Source organism: Manis pentadactyla, chromosome 2, assembly GCF_030020395.1.
Source record: "Manis pentadactyla isolate mManPen7 chromosome 2, mManPen7.hap1, whole genome shotgun sequence".
Lineage (NCBI taxonomy): Eukaryota > Metazoa > Chordata > Mammalia > Pholidota > Manidae > Manis > Manis pentadactyla.
In genome coordinates, this window is record NC_080020.1 from 234141707 (window position 1) to 234157132 (window position 15426).

Below are 15426 nucleotides of genomic sequence, written 5' to 3' on the forward strand. Positions count from 1 at the left end.
TGTCCTTTCAATCCACGGGTGGGTTGTGCTGCATGCACTTCTCGCGCATCTCTGGGCCGATGGGCGAATTGCCGGTACCCTCTGACCTCCCTGGCATGGATCAACTCCCCGGCCTGGCTGCAGAAATGGAGACAGGGCCCTCTGTCCCTGGCACCTCCTAGATCTTGTGCCAGTGCAAAACTGAGTCCGGAGAGGGAAGGGACTCCCTCAAGATGCCAGGCCAGTTCTGCGCAGAGCAGGTGCAGATTCCCCAGATCCTTACCCCCGGGGAGAGCTGTGTACACGCCAGGACCTCAGGCCTTTACTGACCCCTGCAGCCCCGGGACGCCCTCAGCATGACTCCAGCCCTGCTTGTTTTCCTAGAAAAGTGGCAGAAGTTTGGGTCCCTGTGCTTGAGAAGAACATGTCAACTTCTGTGTGTCCCAGGAGTGCAATGTCCCTCTTGTCTGGTAAACTCTGACCTTCAGAAGCAGGGACCTAGAACCTGTGGCACGTGGGCTGGCCTGTGTCCCTGCCTCCTGTCCCCCACAGTCCCATGTGTCCCCTACCTTTCAGTACCCTGTTCATCATTGGAGACCTGCCAGCTCCCCTCAGTTCCTGACACCCTCAGGCAGAGCGAGCGCGCTGCCCCTCTGAGGTCCTGTCACATTCAGGCCTGTCTCTGCTCTGGTGCCCCTGCTTTCAGCAGTCACCTGGCTGCGCCCTGTTCCTATGGTTCCATTGTACAGACAGGGCGGGCATCACCCCAAATCCGTGCTCCCATGTTGGGGGCAGCCTCGGGCTGGGAGCAGGCCTGGGACTGGCCCCCTCTGGGTCCTGGAGACGCTCTGGGAGGGGACAAACCCTGTACCTCGCAGAGCCTAGCACCAGGCCGGCACGCAGTAGGTGTTTCTGAATGAAAGAGATCTTGGTTAGACTTACTAGAGTGAGAAATTAGAAATCTCTGACCTGCACTTAGGTTTTCTCCCCAAGTGTCTGCAGCTGTTGGGGAGCGCTGCAGCCGGCTGGGGCGTGACATGGCGACACCACCACTTCCCTCTGGACAGCAAGGGCAGCTTGTGGAAACACACAGCGCGAGAGACTGGAGTTCACACGCACAGCTCACCTCTGTTTCCACCCCCTGGGCATGTGCGTCTACAGCGTAGGGGACGTGGCGGTGTGGTGTAAGCCGGCACAGTCTCCGTGGTCTGGGGCCAGGCAGCGGCAGGAGAGCGTGACCCCTCTCCCGTTGTGCAGAAGTGCTGCCACTAAATGGGCAGTTGGCCTGACTGTGGGCACTTGCGTTGTTCCTGTTGGTACTGAAAAGGGCACGGTGAGAGCATCCTGGGGAATGGCTGCACCCCTATTTCAGATTATTAATCAGGAACCATTCCCAAAGTGGGTCAAAGGGTGTGACCTCTAGGCCTTGATGTCAGTTTCCAGAAATAGTGCTTTATTTCAAATGTTTACTTCCACCAGTGAAGTGTGAGCCTCAGTTGCTGCACTCTCATCGGTGACAACTGGTATTATTATTTCTCACTCATCCGGTAAGAACGCAGGGAAGATGGGGCTGTCTCTTGCCCCCTCATCACCCTGCCCCGAGCAGGAGGGCATCGGGCTCGGAGTCCCCTGCTGCTCCAGTTTGATGTCCGAGGTAACAGGGCCCCAGCTACAGTGCCCGAGTCCCACCTGAAAAGTGACCTTACTCCCAGTTCACATAAGTGACCATTGCCCCCCAGCCTGCTGCCAACCCTTTTGCAGTTAGCTCCCCCATGCCGGGCTGGTTCCTGCCACGCCCGGCTCCCTCCCCTCACCAGGGTCAGTCCTGGCTCCCTTCCTGGTGAGTCGGTCACTGGGAAGGTGGCCTCTCCGTCCCCCATCTGGACAGTGTCCCGACATCCCTCACTCCCCACCATGGGCTCTCAGACCCTTTGGGCTGGAGAACTGCTCCCGGTGCCTCCCCTTGGGCTTGGCCGCCGATGCCGTCACACCTGCTGGCTGAGCGGCTTGACATCAGGACAAGGTGGTCTTGCCCCTGCGAGCCTGTGAGCCCAGTGAGCTCAGAGTACTGCCTGGGCATGCGGGCATGTTCCACCCAAGCTGTGGATGCCAGGGTGCGCCCGGGTCACGTAGGAAAACGCTGTTTCCTTGTGGCCACAGCAGCACAACGCCATGAGAATGATGAAAATGAAGGTTTTAAAGGCTTTTGACCCCTCAGAAAAAATGCATTTAAAAAATGCAAAGCATTCTGGTGATTTACACGCAGGGCATTATGCGGGCAGACAGGGCTCCGACAGCCGCGGGAGGCTTGGACTCTACGGCAGGGCGATCCTCCGTGAATTCTGAGCTGGAAGTGAAGACAGACTTAGCTGTCAGAAACCACGTCACGAAAACCAGCACTGTAACGGGGGCTGACCCTGGGCATGAGCCACCAGCCCAGGTGATCACCGCCGTTTTGTCTTGTTGCCCAGGGCAGCAGGTAACAAGCCACAAGGAGCCCCAGACCCAGGCCTGGGGGCTTAGCTGAGGTCAGGGGCTCAGGAGGCCTGGGAATAGGCCCAGGTTGGATGGAGGGTGGTGTCCCGGCAGAACTGCCCTCTGGGAGCCTCCTGTCATAGCGCAGGTGCCACCAGGCTCCAGGGTGATGTGAGGAGGTGTTTCTGGGAGCCAGGTGACATCCACAGAACTGGCACGAGAGCTCTTGCTCTGTACTGGCCCCACTTGTGAAGCTGGAAGACCGCCTACAGCCTCCATGCCCTGGAGAGCGCTGCAACCCTGTGGGGGGCGCCCATCGCAGTCCCGTGCACCGTGCACTGGGACAAACTCTCCCTGCACCCCCTTCCCAGGGGCAGCATGCCCCCATCTGCCCTGGGAGTGAGCAGACCCCTCCCTCGCTGCTCAGCTGCTCCGGCCCAGGCTGCCCTCTGTCTGCTGGGTCGGGCCCGTGTGCCCCACTGTGAGTGGCTGTCCTGTCTCCCTAGAGCCCCAGGGCCCCTGGCCCATCATTGCCACACTGGACCCAGCCCGCGACCTTGCCTGGGCCCCACGGCCAACGTACCCGAGACCTGCTTCCCACTGGCTTCCCACTGGCTGCTCTCCCTGGCTGAGGAGCTGACCCCTGCGGGGGGCACACAGCCACCTGCACAGGACCTCCTCCTGGTTCCAGCTCCCCGTCTGTCACTGAGGGCACTTTCTGCTAAAGCCATGGTGTGTCACGTCCCTGCTGAGAATAGTCAGAGGCACCTGGAGCCCCCAGGGGAAAGCCCAGCTCTCCAGCGCGATGTGGGAGCCCTGGACACCCGGGCCTGGGCCGCAGGGCCTGGCCTCTGGCCTTGGTGCCTGCTGGTGCTCAGCTCAGGTGCTGCCCGCCTGCACTCCACCCGCCTCCTCCAGCACTGTACGCTTGTCCTGACCCTTCCTGGGGCAGGTAGGGCGTCTCCCGCGTAATCCACGTGTGTGTCCATGCCTACCTATCAAGCTGTGCTTCCACCCCCTGCTTACATTCGCCTCCCACACTGGACTGAGGCATCCTGAGCGTGGGTCTGTGGATCTGTAGGGCTTCAGAGAATCCAGTCATGACACACGTTTGTGGAATGGACGCATGACCCGCTCTCGTCTCTCTGAGCCCCAGATCTGGGTTAGTCAGTGTTCTCCAGAGAAACAGAACCAGTAGGAGATCTACAAGTAGCTGATGTCTGTATCCGTTTCATCTATGCCTGTATCTATATCTGTGTACATATAGAGGAGGTTCTTTATTTTAAACATTTGATTCACAGGATCCCGGAGGCTGGCATGCCTGAAATGCACAGGACAGGCAGGAAGGCTGGGCTCAGCCAGAGCCATGGCAGCTCAGGGGGTTCCCCTGCCCTCCACACGTGGCCTTTACTGTGCCCAGTGCCACGGAGGCCCCGAGTCACACCCATTGATGACGGCTCCTTTCGCAGCCTCACCCCTGAGACCTTCCTCGCACGTCTGCCTCCACCTGAGACCTCTTGGGCGAGTCTGGCCCTCATCAGGGGCACCCAGCATCAGGTTTTCCTGGGATGCCGTGAAAATGCCAAGATGGGCCAGGCTGACCAGGGACCGTGGCTTTTTGCTATTCCGCCAGCGGTCACTGTCCGCTCTGACCCTCGCCCTCCTCGGGGAAAGATGGGCGCCTCCACCCGCCTGTGGGGCTGGCCGTGCACGCGTCCTCGGCTGGCTGCAACCCTCACGGCCAGCTCTGTTCCGTGTCCTTTCTCTCTCCTCCGCAGTGTGTCTATTCTGCAGCTGCCGTGTTGTTCACCATCTCCTCTCCCCGCTTGTTCTCCCTGTAGCTCGAGGGGCTGGTGCGCGAGGGCACCGCGTGGATTCCTGGCCGGCTCCCAGGGCACCTCCACCTCCCCGGGGCTTGTGTTCGGGGTCCCAGCGCCTTGCTCACCGACAGCACCGGGTGAGCGTGGACCTTCGGCTGCGCGGGAAGGGAAGGAGCCAGGCCCGCATCCCGCTGCCTCTCATGCAGATGCGGACGCCGCCCCCTGCACCCCTGGGCCCCCACTCCCGCATGCCCTGTCCTGCCCTCTGCGGGGCCCCGTGGGGAGTGGGCTCCCTCTCAACACCTTCTCCCGGGTTCTTGGTCACCAGCCTCTGTGACGCCCCTTCCCATCTTCCAGAAACCTGCTGAGCTGCGTCTTCTCATTTTGTCTGATTTTCTTTGTCCTTATGTACGGACAACTTTTGAAGGGAGACCAGAGATAAACGCTTGTGTGTCTTCCACCACATTTAACCAAATCCCTGGTCTTCTCCCTTGACGACATAGTCCTAGACATGCACCCCCTGAAGTCAAAGGCCACGCACACCTTACAGGGTGAATCATGTCGTCAAACGGCCCACCTGGAAAGTGCACTGATCCACCAACATGCCCTTGAGGGCTGCTGTCACTTCAAGAATGCCGCTTTCTTTCATGTGATAAGAGTGGGTTCTACTTCCCAGACCGAGCTTGACTGCGAGTCTTTTAATCGGTGCACTTCATTAGGAGCATCAGGAGAAAGTCAGTGCTGTGAGGCCACAGCCCCGAGGAGTGATTCACTGTGGCCGTCTCTTCAGCCGGGAGAGGCTCACACCTCGTTCCCCCTGCAGCCTTCCTGAGAGCGGGTGCTCCGGGCACACCATGTGTCTGGACCACCATAATGTAGATGGCTTGGAAGATGGATGGTTTTGAGAGCCAATGATTTTGCACAAAGTGTCACAAATGCTGAAAAATGAGAACTGGTCCAAGAGGATTCTCTGCTATTGCCAAATACTCCTGGTGTGTTAGGGGGAACACTAGTGGGGAGGTAAACCCCCCTGACTTCCCAGAGCAGATGAAATCAGCTCTGCTTTGTGCAAACGAAGAGGAAGGACAGAGCCCTGGCCTCTGCTGTCTCGGCACTGCTCAGCCGAGCTCTGCCGGGCAGCTGTGTTGGTGACGTGTGTGCCCGGCGGGGCCTGTCACCGTCACTGGGAGCATGAGGCTGATGACAGGCTCAGGTGAGAAGCTGCGCCCTGTGTCATCCCTGGCAAGCTGCAGCCTCCCTGGGCAGGCCCGCCTGGGGACACACGTGGCAGTCCCCGTTGCCATGGAGACATCTTGGCCGAACTCACTGGTGGAACTCGGATCCGGTCTTCAGGGGGGATCTCCTGGGGTGCCTCACCTGGGTTTCCCGCTCCCCTTGCTGTCTTCCTTCCGATTCCTGCTGTTTCTGTTAAACACCCTTTGCCCTGGGACAGACGTGTGGGAGGCCAGTGCAGGAGTCTGGCCCTGAGCCTGTGGCAGAGGTGAAGGCGGGGTCAAGGTCAGCTGCCTTGGCAGGAGAGTCTCCGAAGAGCCTGTCAGGATGACGGTTGCTCACTGAGTGTGTGTTGAGTGGAGTGGACATTACAGCATCTCTTCTGTACATCTGGCCCAGACAGAATGCTTTACTAGCCATGGTCCCAGGGACACAGTCAGAGAGAAACAAAGCCGTTGCTCCACACGGTCCTCACACGCTGTCTGGGAAAGGAAGGTCGCTATTTTGGTTTGTTAGGAGAAAAACGCCAGCTGGCAGGTTAATGTAACTTTCCCCAGCGGACAGGCCTGGGTTTGGATGGAAGGTCAAAGCAAGCAGGTCTCTAATTTCCAATGCTCTGATGCTCCATCAGCAGGGCTTCAAGGTCCAGTCATTCTTTCAATGATATTTCTGAGATAAGGCAGCAGCTGCTCTGAGCCATAAAGACGGATCGCACGCTGTGCACCCTGGAGCCCCACCGGGGCATCTGCTCCACGTACCCGTGTCGGTAGCTTTTGTCCACCAGGAAGGGGAGTAATGTCAGCCTTGAGGTGTTGGACCAGCCCCCATTCTGTCAGGAGATGATTTATCAGACATATAACTGGAAAGGAATTTTGTCAGAAGGCATTTCAGGTGGGATCCCTGGCACCTGCCCCCATTCCTCCATCCTCCCGTCTGAGGTCAGGGGCTGCAGAGGACTCAGTGACCACAGAGGATGGTGTGCTTGGCTGTTGTCATGGCAATTCGTGCCACAAACATTTGCTGAGCACCTGCTCCCCACTGACATGGAGCAGATCTGTGAAGGGACATGTGATACAGTTGGTGTGAGTGTGAGTGGCACAGAGGGACAGGTTCTTCCTGCCCACCAGATGTGAGTGCAGTGTGAGGGGCACAGGGGGGGCAGGCTCCACCCACCTGCCAGGTGTGAGCGCGGTGTGAGGGGTGCAGGGGGACAGGCTCCGCCCTCCCATCAGGTGTGAGTGTGGTGTGGGGGGCACAGTGGGGGCAGGCTCCACCTGCGTGCCAGGTGTGAGCACAGCATGGGGGCGGAGGTGGCAGGGTCTGCCTCCCTGCCAGGTGTGAGCATGGTATGAGGGGCAGAGGGGGGCAGGCTCCGTCCACCCGCCAGGTTTGAGCGCTGTTTGAGGTGCGCAGGGGTGCAGGCTCTGTCCGCCTGCCAGGTGTGAATGCAGTGTGAGGGGTGCAGGGGCCAGGCTCATCTGAGACGCCCCAGATGCCTGCACTGGAGCCCAGTCAGGAAGATGGCACTAGCCTCGGCCACATGGGAAGGGGCCCTGGATGAATTGGCAGGTGGGCCAGAGTGGGTGTGCTGACTGGGCCTCTCTGACCCTGTGCTCACACGGGACCTTAGACCCAGCCTACTCCAGTGAGGTGCAAACAGTGGGCCATTTAGGTCCAAAGGTGTTCAGGGCCCTGGAGCCCTGCCCACTGGTCCAGTGCCATCTCCCCCCCAGGGGCAAGGCCCCTGCAGGCATCAAGGTGTCTGCAGAGCACAGTCGCCCCTGAGGAGCCCTGTCCTCACGTTTCCCAGGGGAACTGTGCCTCGGGGGCAGTGCCTTGTTCCAGGCATGACCAGGGGTGGCGTTCAGGGTTCCTGTCCTGGGAACCCTGTGGGTGCTTCTCCTCCAGGAGCCCCGCCCCCTGGTCACAGGCCCACTCTGGCTCTTCTGACCAGCAACTGCCGTGCAGGGCCCTCCTCTGGGATTCCCTCTGAGCCTCAGGAGTGGGTGCCTGTGCGGTGGGCAGGGCGAGGCAGCAGGAGCCCAATCCCCATCTGTAGACGCTGTAAGTGGGCGGTGCCAGGGTGCCCCCAGAGCCTCCAGAGCAGGGCAGCTGCCCTTGGAGGGAGGCTGGGCAAATGGCAGCAGGACTAGCTTGCAGAGAGGGACTCGGGCCGTGGCGTGATGGGTGGGGAACAGCCAGCCCAGGTGGCAGAGGGGCAGAGGTGGCAGGCGGCCGGCACCCCTGAGGGGAGACCCCCTGTGCAGCGGCCCCTGTGCCTGGCTCCACTGTGCCTCAGGGAGCCCTTGATGTACTGGGAGGGTGAGGCGCTCTACTGGGCGGAGGGGGACATCAGGGAGGCGCCGGGGGGCCTCAGGTCTGTCTGTCCTAGTGTCATGCTGTGGCGATCACACAGGCTTCCTCCTGTCTCGTCGTCTCCTGGAGCTGATGGGGAGGGGAAGGCTCTGTATCCGAGGCCTGGCAGACCCCGGGGTCCATGCTCTACGGGGCTGCTGCTGGGTCATGAGGATGGGCCTGGCAGAAAAGGTGCCTAGAGGCAGAGGAAGGGCAGAACGCACAGAAAACCAGAGCATGCCAGGACGGTGCTCCGATGTGCAGAGAGTGGACCAGAGTGAGAGCGGGTCCCACATCAGCCTGTGGGTAAAACGGATGAGGGGCACAAATGGGCACGTGGGATCCCCAGGCTGGTGAGGGGCAGCCATCTCATACCGTGCCCCCAGGCTCCCAAGGGTCACCCCCCAGTCTCTGCTGCAGCACGTGGCTCTCGTGTGCCCATGGCATGTCGTGGAAGGCAGGCAGATTCCTGGGCACATGGTTTGACCCATTTGATACATTTTCAGTGTTTGCTTAAGTGGCACTAAGAAAGTTGGGTGTGATTCAAATGTGTTGATTCACACTGTATGCAGTGGAAGGTGTCACTCTGGGAAAGCCAGGAAGAGGACACAGATGGGTGGCCCGGGACCAGGGCGGCCTCAGCTCCAGACGTGGCTGGCATGCCTGCAGGGCCTGTGGGACCGGGCTGCCTGGCCAGGAGGCGAGGGGCCAGCACAGGCCGGGGGCATGCCCTCCTTGGAAGGGGCATTTCTAAGCACAGCTTGAGGGTTAGGAGCACCTGCCTACCCAACCCCGGAGCCCCACGGTCTTCAGGAGAGACAGTGGGAATAAATGCTATGAAATGATGGTTCGGCCATAGCCGACGGGACCACATGGACCAGAGGGTGAGGATTCCTTAGGCTGACCCCGGAGGCACAGCTAGAAATCAGGGGGCAAGGTGGAGGGGGAAGGGCCGCCTGATCAGGCAGGACAGGGATGACCACCACCCCTCGTGGGAAGGCCTTGTGGAGAAGTGGGGCTCCTCCCGAGACGGGGTGCCGGACAGGGCAAAGACATGTGGCTCCAGGGAGCGGTTCTGCCCCATCCCCTAATGCCTCCCTGCCTCTGGTGTGAGGGCCAGGCTCCCAGCAGCAGCGACAGATAGGGAGGCCGGGTGGGGCTGCCTGGGGAGCCTCGGGTCGCCTCGGTTCTCCTGCACGGCTCTGACCCAGGCACCTTGCTCAGTTAACTGTGGCCCATTCAGCCATTTCCAGGGAGTTTACAGAGCACACCCACCAGGAAGAGCGTAGCTTCCAGTGTAAAAGCAGTCTCTGTTAAAAGGGGGCCTACTTCCTCTGTACCCCGAGACGAGGCCCTTGAGCTCGAGTCCTGACAGAAGGAACTGTAATCACAAAGCTGCCGTCGTGCTCACAGACCACGCACAGGGGCTGCTGATGGGAGCTAGCCGCACACAGCTCGTCCTGGGCCATGGCAGGCAGCCTGCCCCACGTGGAGGGCTCTGTCTGCACAGAGGCTTCGAGGGAAGTGGGTGCATCCCACTGGGGGAGGATGAAGGGCTTGCCCCAAACCTGACAGCCCTGTGGCCTGACTGGGGGGGACTGCTTGCAGGGAGGGAGGGTGCGAGGGAGGACCCTTAGCCCCTTCCCACCTGTACGAGGCCCCTGATGTGGCAGAGGCCTGTGAATCACCTGACTGGGTGCCCATCTGGCCAAACGTCCTGGGTGTGTCTGGGAGGGAGTCTCTGGGTGAGATGCGCATTCGAATTGCCAACTCAGTAAAGCAGGGGGCCCTGCAGTGTGTGCCGGGCCTCGTCCAATCCACTGAGGCCTGAACTGCTCTGAGAGTGAATAAGAAGGGTGCCTCTGTGCTTGCCTGTCCTGGCGCTGAGACACTGGTCTCCTCCTGCCTCTCTCTGGGGTCTTCAGCCTGCCCACCGCACACCTCGGCTCCTCAGCCCCCATGACATGCGAGTCAGTTCCTTACAGTAAATCTCTCTCTCCACACATACACCGCCCCCCAAACACATATATGTCGTATGGGTTCTGTCCCTCTGGACAGCCCTAAGACGCCGAACTGTGGAGCTCAGCTGAACCTCCCACTCAGGGTCTCAAGAGCTGCTTGAAGATTCGGCCCGGCTGCATGTCCATCCGATGCTCGGCTGGGGAAGTGTCCACTTCCACAGTCACTCAGGGAGTTGGCACAATTCTTTTCCTTGTGGTTGTAGGGCCAATAGCCTGGCTTCCTGCTGGCTTCAGCTGGAGGCCACCCTCTGCTCCCAGTCATCCACAGCTCCTAGAGGTCACCTGCACCTCCTAGGGGTCATCTGCAGCCCCTCGAGGTTGTCTACAGCTCTGTGCTGCATGGGCTTTCCCCACTTTGTCCAGTCGGGAAGGACAAGGAGCTCTGCTGGCAAGGAGTCCTACAGAAGTGACAGCACTGTGGCCGCGGCGTCTCTGTGGGTAGAGTAGTTGCATGTCCCACACACACTCCAAGGGCAGGGGCCTCAGTGAGTATGGGCTCAGGGCAGGGGCCCCAGGGCCCCAGGACCACTTTCCAGGCTGTCCACCAATCACACAAAATGTCCATCCCCACAATGTGCAATTCTGAGGCTCACCCTGGGCACCTAAATCACATGAAGTTTTGAGTTGCAGTAACATGCTTTAAGATTTCCAGTTTCTCTTTGGTTTCACTCCTAATGGTACTAACCTCTCCATCTAACTATTCACCCTGCCGGCTCGGCTGGCTTTGCTCTCGAAGGTGTGCCCCATGCACACTTGTTCACTTAGCTGAGAAGGTTCACTGAGGTGCCCCGTGGGCCTGCCCTCCATCAGCTCCCGGGCCACCTGGTGGGAGCACCGTGCTGAGCTCCCGGCTGAGAGTCCAGGTCTGCTCAGAGGAGCGGGGGACCGGGGCTTCCGAGCGTACCTGGTGGGCCCGGGCCTGGGGGTGTGAGGGGCCAGGGGAGCAGAGACAGGTGCATTTACCTGTGGGTGGCCAAACCCTGTTCTAACTACGTCACAGAAACGCAGGCGGCAGAGGCACAAGTCCCGAAGGACACGAGCCTCCCCTCCCAGGCCAGGCCATCTTCCTGCTGCTGTCCCTGCACCCACGGGCTCTCCAAGGTCTGACTACCTCTGCGTGCCCTACCTGCTTCTCACTGGTGCCCCCAGGACCGGGGACTTACACCCGTCCCCACGCCCCCGAGTGCAGCCCGTTGCTCATCCTCATGGCTTCTCCCTGAAGGACCTGGTCTCTGTCTCCTCCTCTGCTGTTAGTCCCGGCCGCTCACCTTCCTCCTTGGGGCCCCTCATGGCACCCACTGAGGCCCCCGCTGGTGGCACAGACGCAGGGACGTGCTGCCTCAGTCTGCTGGCCCTCTGCGGGTGTATGGCGGCCGGCTGTCTGCCCTCGTCCCCTGCCTGCTCTCCTGCAGCCCTGGCTTTCCTCCAGCCTCTGTTGCTGTTGGCCTGTTGTGCCCCCGGGGCTCCTCTGCCCCTCAGCCACTGGGCTGTATGGTGACCTCTCTAGATGAATCTTCTGCAGTTTATGCAGCTGTGCTCATGCGAACGGGTGATATGGCTGTTTGCAATTTTTGCTAATGGAAAACTGAGAGGTGTGCAGGTCTCTCACTCCTGACCATCTCCGAGGACAGAAAGCTGTGTGTCTCCCGTGCTCCTGTTCCGCGTTTGCTCTCCGAGCTTCGCGCCTCTGTTCCCTGGCTCCTGACCTTTACTGCAGACGCCCTCCCTAGCGCCTTCCCCTGTGCCCTGCAGAAGCGCCCTTCCTCCTCTGCATTTCTGGGACCAGTTATCAGCCTGAGTTGGGCATCGCTCTGACCTTGCATTCCCGAGCCTTCTACCTTCAGCCCAGAACACGCTGGTTTCTGTGCTCTCATTCAGTTTAAGAAGCCAAGTTGCAGCTTTTGACCCTGTAGGTCTGACTCTGGGCTTACTCAAATGCAAATGCAAGCATAAAGCCACTTTGGGGACCGAAGAGCTGGTCAGAGGTCACCTGCATAAAATTGCCAGCCAGTCTCCCGTACATTATAGGAATTCAAAACTACAGCAATGGCTGTTGGTATCATTAGCAGTAGGAGGGAGAGACGTTTGTTAAACGAATAAATGAAAGCCCAGATGGGTGAAAACTGTCATGAGATTCCTTATGGAAAAAAATAAACAGAGCAAGAAACAAAACCCAAAAGGCAGCCCACCAACCCACGATCCCTGCTGCTGTGTGCCCACCCCCAACATTCGCGACTCTTAAAAAGCCTATGTATCAAAAGCCAAGGAACCCTTAGGGGCCCTTCAGTAGCTTTTCTTCAGACCCTTTAACTTTCTACTTCCTGAAGGGGGGGGGTGGGGGCTCAAGGCTTTCAGTGAATGATAGAGATTTTAAAGCCTTGAAAATAAGAAGAACTAGAAATTTTCCAAAATTTTAAGGAGAGAATTATGTTTATCCCTATGGATTTAGATCCATATCTGGACTTGAGAACTAAAGTGGTGTTGGAGGAAATGATTCACACTGTGTTTTCTGAGGACGCTCAGTGTATGTGCCCTGATGACATGGCGACATGGCTGACTTGAAACCTCCCCGTGACTGTGTTCACAGCACCCGCCTGTCCCTCCCTGTTCAGCTGGTCAGTGTGCCCATTGGCACTTCTGCCCATAACCGAGGAGGCTGCAGCCCGCCCCCATCCTCTTCACACGCTCATCTGTGAGCACCTGCACTGATTTTCCATTCCGCATTCCCCGTCCTGCGCTCACAGCCTGAGTCGCACAGAGAAGACATCAGAATGGAAATTGCTTCCAGGGGAAGTTGTGGCAGTTGATTGTAAGTGAGGACCTTCCTATCTTTGATTCTTTGAGGTGATAGGGATGTGAAAAATTCAAAGACATGATCTGCATTTTTCATCCCCAAATTTATTACAGAGGGAGCTCATGTTGATGCGTGTGTCTCCTTGTAGATCTCCAGAAATGAATTTCCTGACATTTAGCTCTTAAACAAAATGTATATGTGTTGCCTGTCAAAGGCAGGGTTATTTATATGTCCTGAGATTCACAGCTTCCAGCAGCTAATCTTCAAGAATATTACTTGATGGGCCATTATGGACAAGATTTACTTGGTATTTGTCCTTTTTCCAAATCTGCACATTTATTTAAAATCATGTCCTGGGCTCTGTTGAGGAATGGTCTCCAGACCTGGCCGTCGCGCCCCTGGGCTGTCGCCAAGTATTGATCGTTCAGAAGGTGACTGTGCGCAGAGCCCCGGAGGTGGGGGCCGGGAAGAGGGGCCCCTGTGAGGTCAAAAACGAAGGCCGCTGGCTTTTTGCTGAGGAGAATATGGAGTGAACACAGAGCAGATGGAGACAGTTCAGAAAATCTTTGCATCTTGAAATACACGAAAGGCGTTTGCCAGGCATGATCTCTGTCTGTCCTCGCCCACTGCTGGGGCGGACGGAGGCGGGCGGCCTCGGCCCTTTGAGACCAGAGGGATAAGATGACGGTGAGGGCGGTTTAGGTGCCGCAAGCAGCCCCTGAGGTCTTGGGCCAAAAGACACACGTGAGCCTGAGGCCGGCTCCAGCCCCTTGGCCGACCGAGGGTGACCATTGCTCCTTCAGCCCACTGGGAGATGGGAGGTGGGGGTGGGTGCCAAGGGACCCCCACGTGAGCAGCCTGGCTGTGAAGCCGAGGTCCGAGCCAGTGCCTGGTGGTCAGCTCTGCCGGCTCGGCCAGTCCTGTGCTCCCCTTGTTCATGGGTGGGAGGGGCTGGGCGGGTGGTCACTGAGGGCCTCACAGGCTACAGCATCACACAGTCTATTCTTCCAAACCATGTCTGGCCACCCCTGGGGTGGCATGGTGCCACGTGCTGGGACAGCTCCAGCTGGGCATTTGCCCCCGCCAGCTGTGGGGGGGCCTGTGGCTGCTCCTTCCGGATGCCCGGCCCCGCTGTGGCGGCTGGTCCCCCGGTGTGCGTCCTCAGCCAGACTGCAGGCCACCCGCCCGCCTCGCTGCGCTGCCCCCGCCTAGGCCTCCTTGCCCGCAGGGCCTCTCGGTGTGGGCACGGCCGTGGCCGGGGCTCAATCACTGCCCATCCTGTGGGCTGCCTCGGTTGTACATAGTGTCTCTCTGGCGAGGACATCTGTCCTATCTCCAGCTCATCCCATCTGTGAACTCCGTCTGCTCCACATCCCCAATTTTAGTAGATGTTCCAGCTGACTGTGCCCGGATTGGAGCTCCCATCTCCCCAACTGGGGGCTTGCTCAGCGCTCCCCGTGCCCATGGACGGCTGCTGCGTCCTTCCAGAGGCCCAGGCCGGAAGCCAGGGAATCATCCTGGACCCGCCTCTTGGTCTCACCACACTCCCTGTGCACAGGAGGATCCTGCTGGCCTTTCTCCGAAATATTGCCCGCGTCGGCTTCTCGCTGCCTGTGCCGGTCCAGCTGGCGGCAGCACGGCCGTCTCTCAGCTGCGCGGCCGAGCTGCCCCCGTGTGCCCAGTCTGGTCCTCACCTGGCAGTTAGGCTTCTCTCTTTAAAAGGCAAGCAAGTCATTTCACTGTTCTGCCCCAAATCCTCAGATGGTCTTGATTTCACCCTTGAACAGAAGCCAAACCCTTGTCATGGCCCAACAGCCCCTCACGTGCTGGCTCCCTGTTCCCTTCCTGACCTCTCCTGCTGTTCCGCTGTGGTGTCGGGCACGTGCCCCCGTGAGGGTGTCCCTGGGGCCTGGTGTCTGCCGAGAGTCCTTGCCTGCAGACATGTCCATGGTTCTCTCCCAAGCCATTGCCCACCTGCCAATTTCCGGACAGGGGGCTCCTCTGACCACCTGGTCATCTTCTCGGGTCCCCCCCATGCCTGCATTGTCAGTCGGCACCTCCACAGTGTCTCCGTCTTTACAGCACATGTTGCCTTTTAACAAACGCTGTGATTTTCCTGTTCGTCTGGCTTATTGCCCATCGTCTACCTCCCCCAGCACACCGTAGACTCCATGGGGCAGGGGCAGGGTTCCTGCTCCTTTACGTGTCGTAAGGTTGGATGTGAAATTAGGTTTGGTGATGGGGTGAGCAGTGAATGCAGCAGGAGACAGGTCATAACAGCCTTGAGGGGTGCGGAGATGAGTGTGAGGCTGATGCTGAACCCTGGGGAACCCGTAAAGATGGTGAGGGGGGGTGGGCATGGTCCCATTTGCTGGTGAAGGTTTGCCCGGCTACAGTGAGGAAGGCGGGGGTGGCAGACCGCACCAGGGCAAGTGGTGGCGCCGGTGGGGGGAGGGGATGTAGCTGGACACTCACTCTCTTGGGGGCACAGCACAGAGGGCCCTCTGTCCCGGCCACAGCCGCCAGGCCTGTCCCTGGCCTGGGGCTGGAGGATGAGGCGCTCCTTAGGGCCACGATGCCCATTGATTTCCACCGGGCAGCTCCACCGGGCTGTGCCTGGCCTGGGGGCACTGGGGCCTCCCCGCCCTACTCACCAGGCGGCTGCTCTCCACCACCATTCATAGTGTCTCATGCAAACTACGTGTTCTCTCTCTGTATCAAATTTTGTTTTCTGATTTTTAAATCTGTA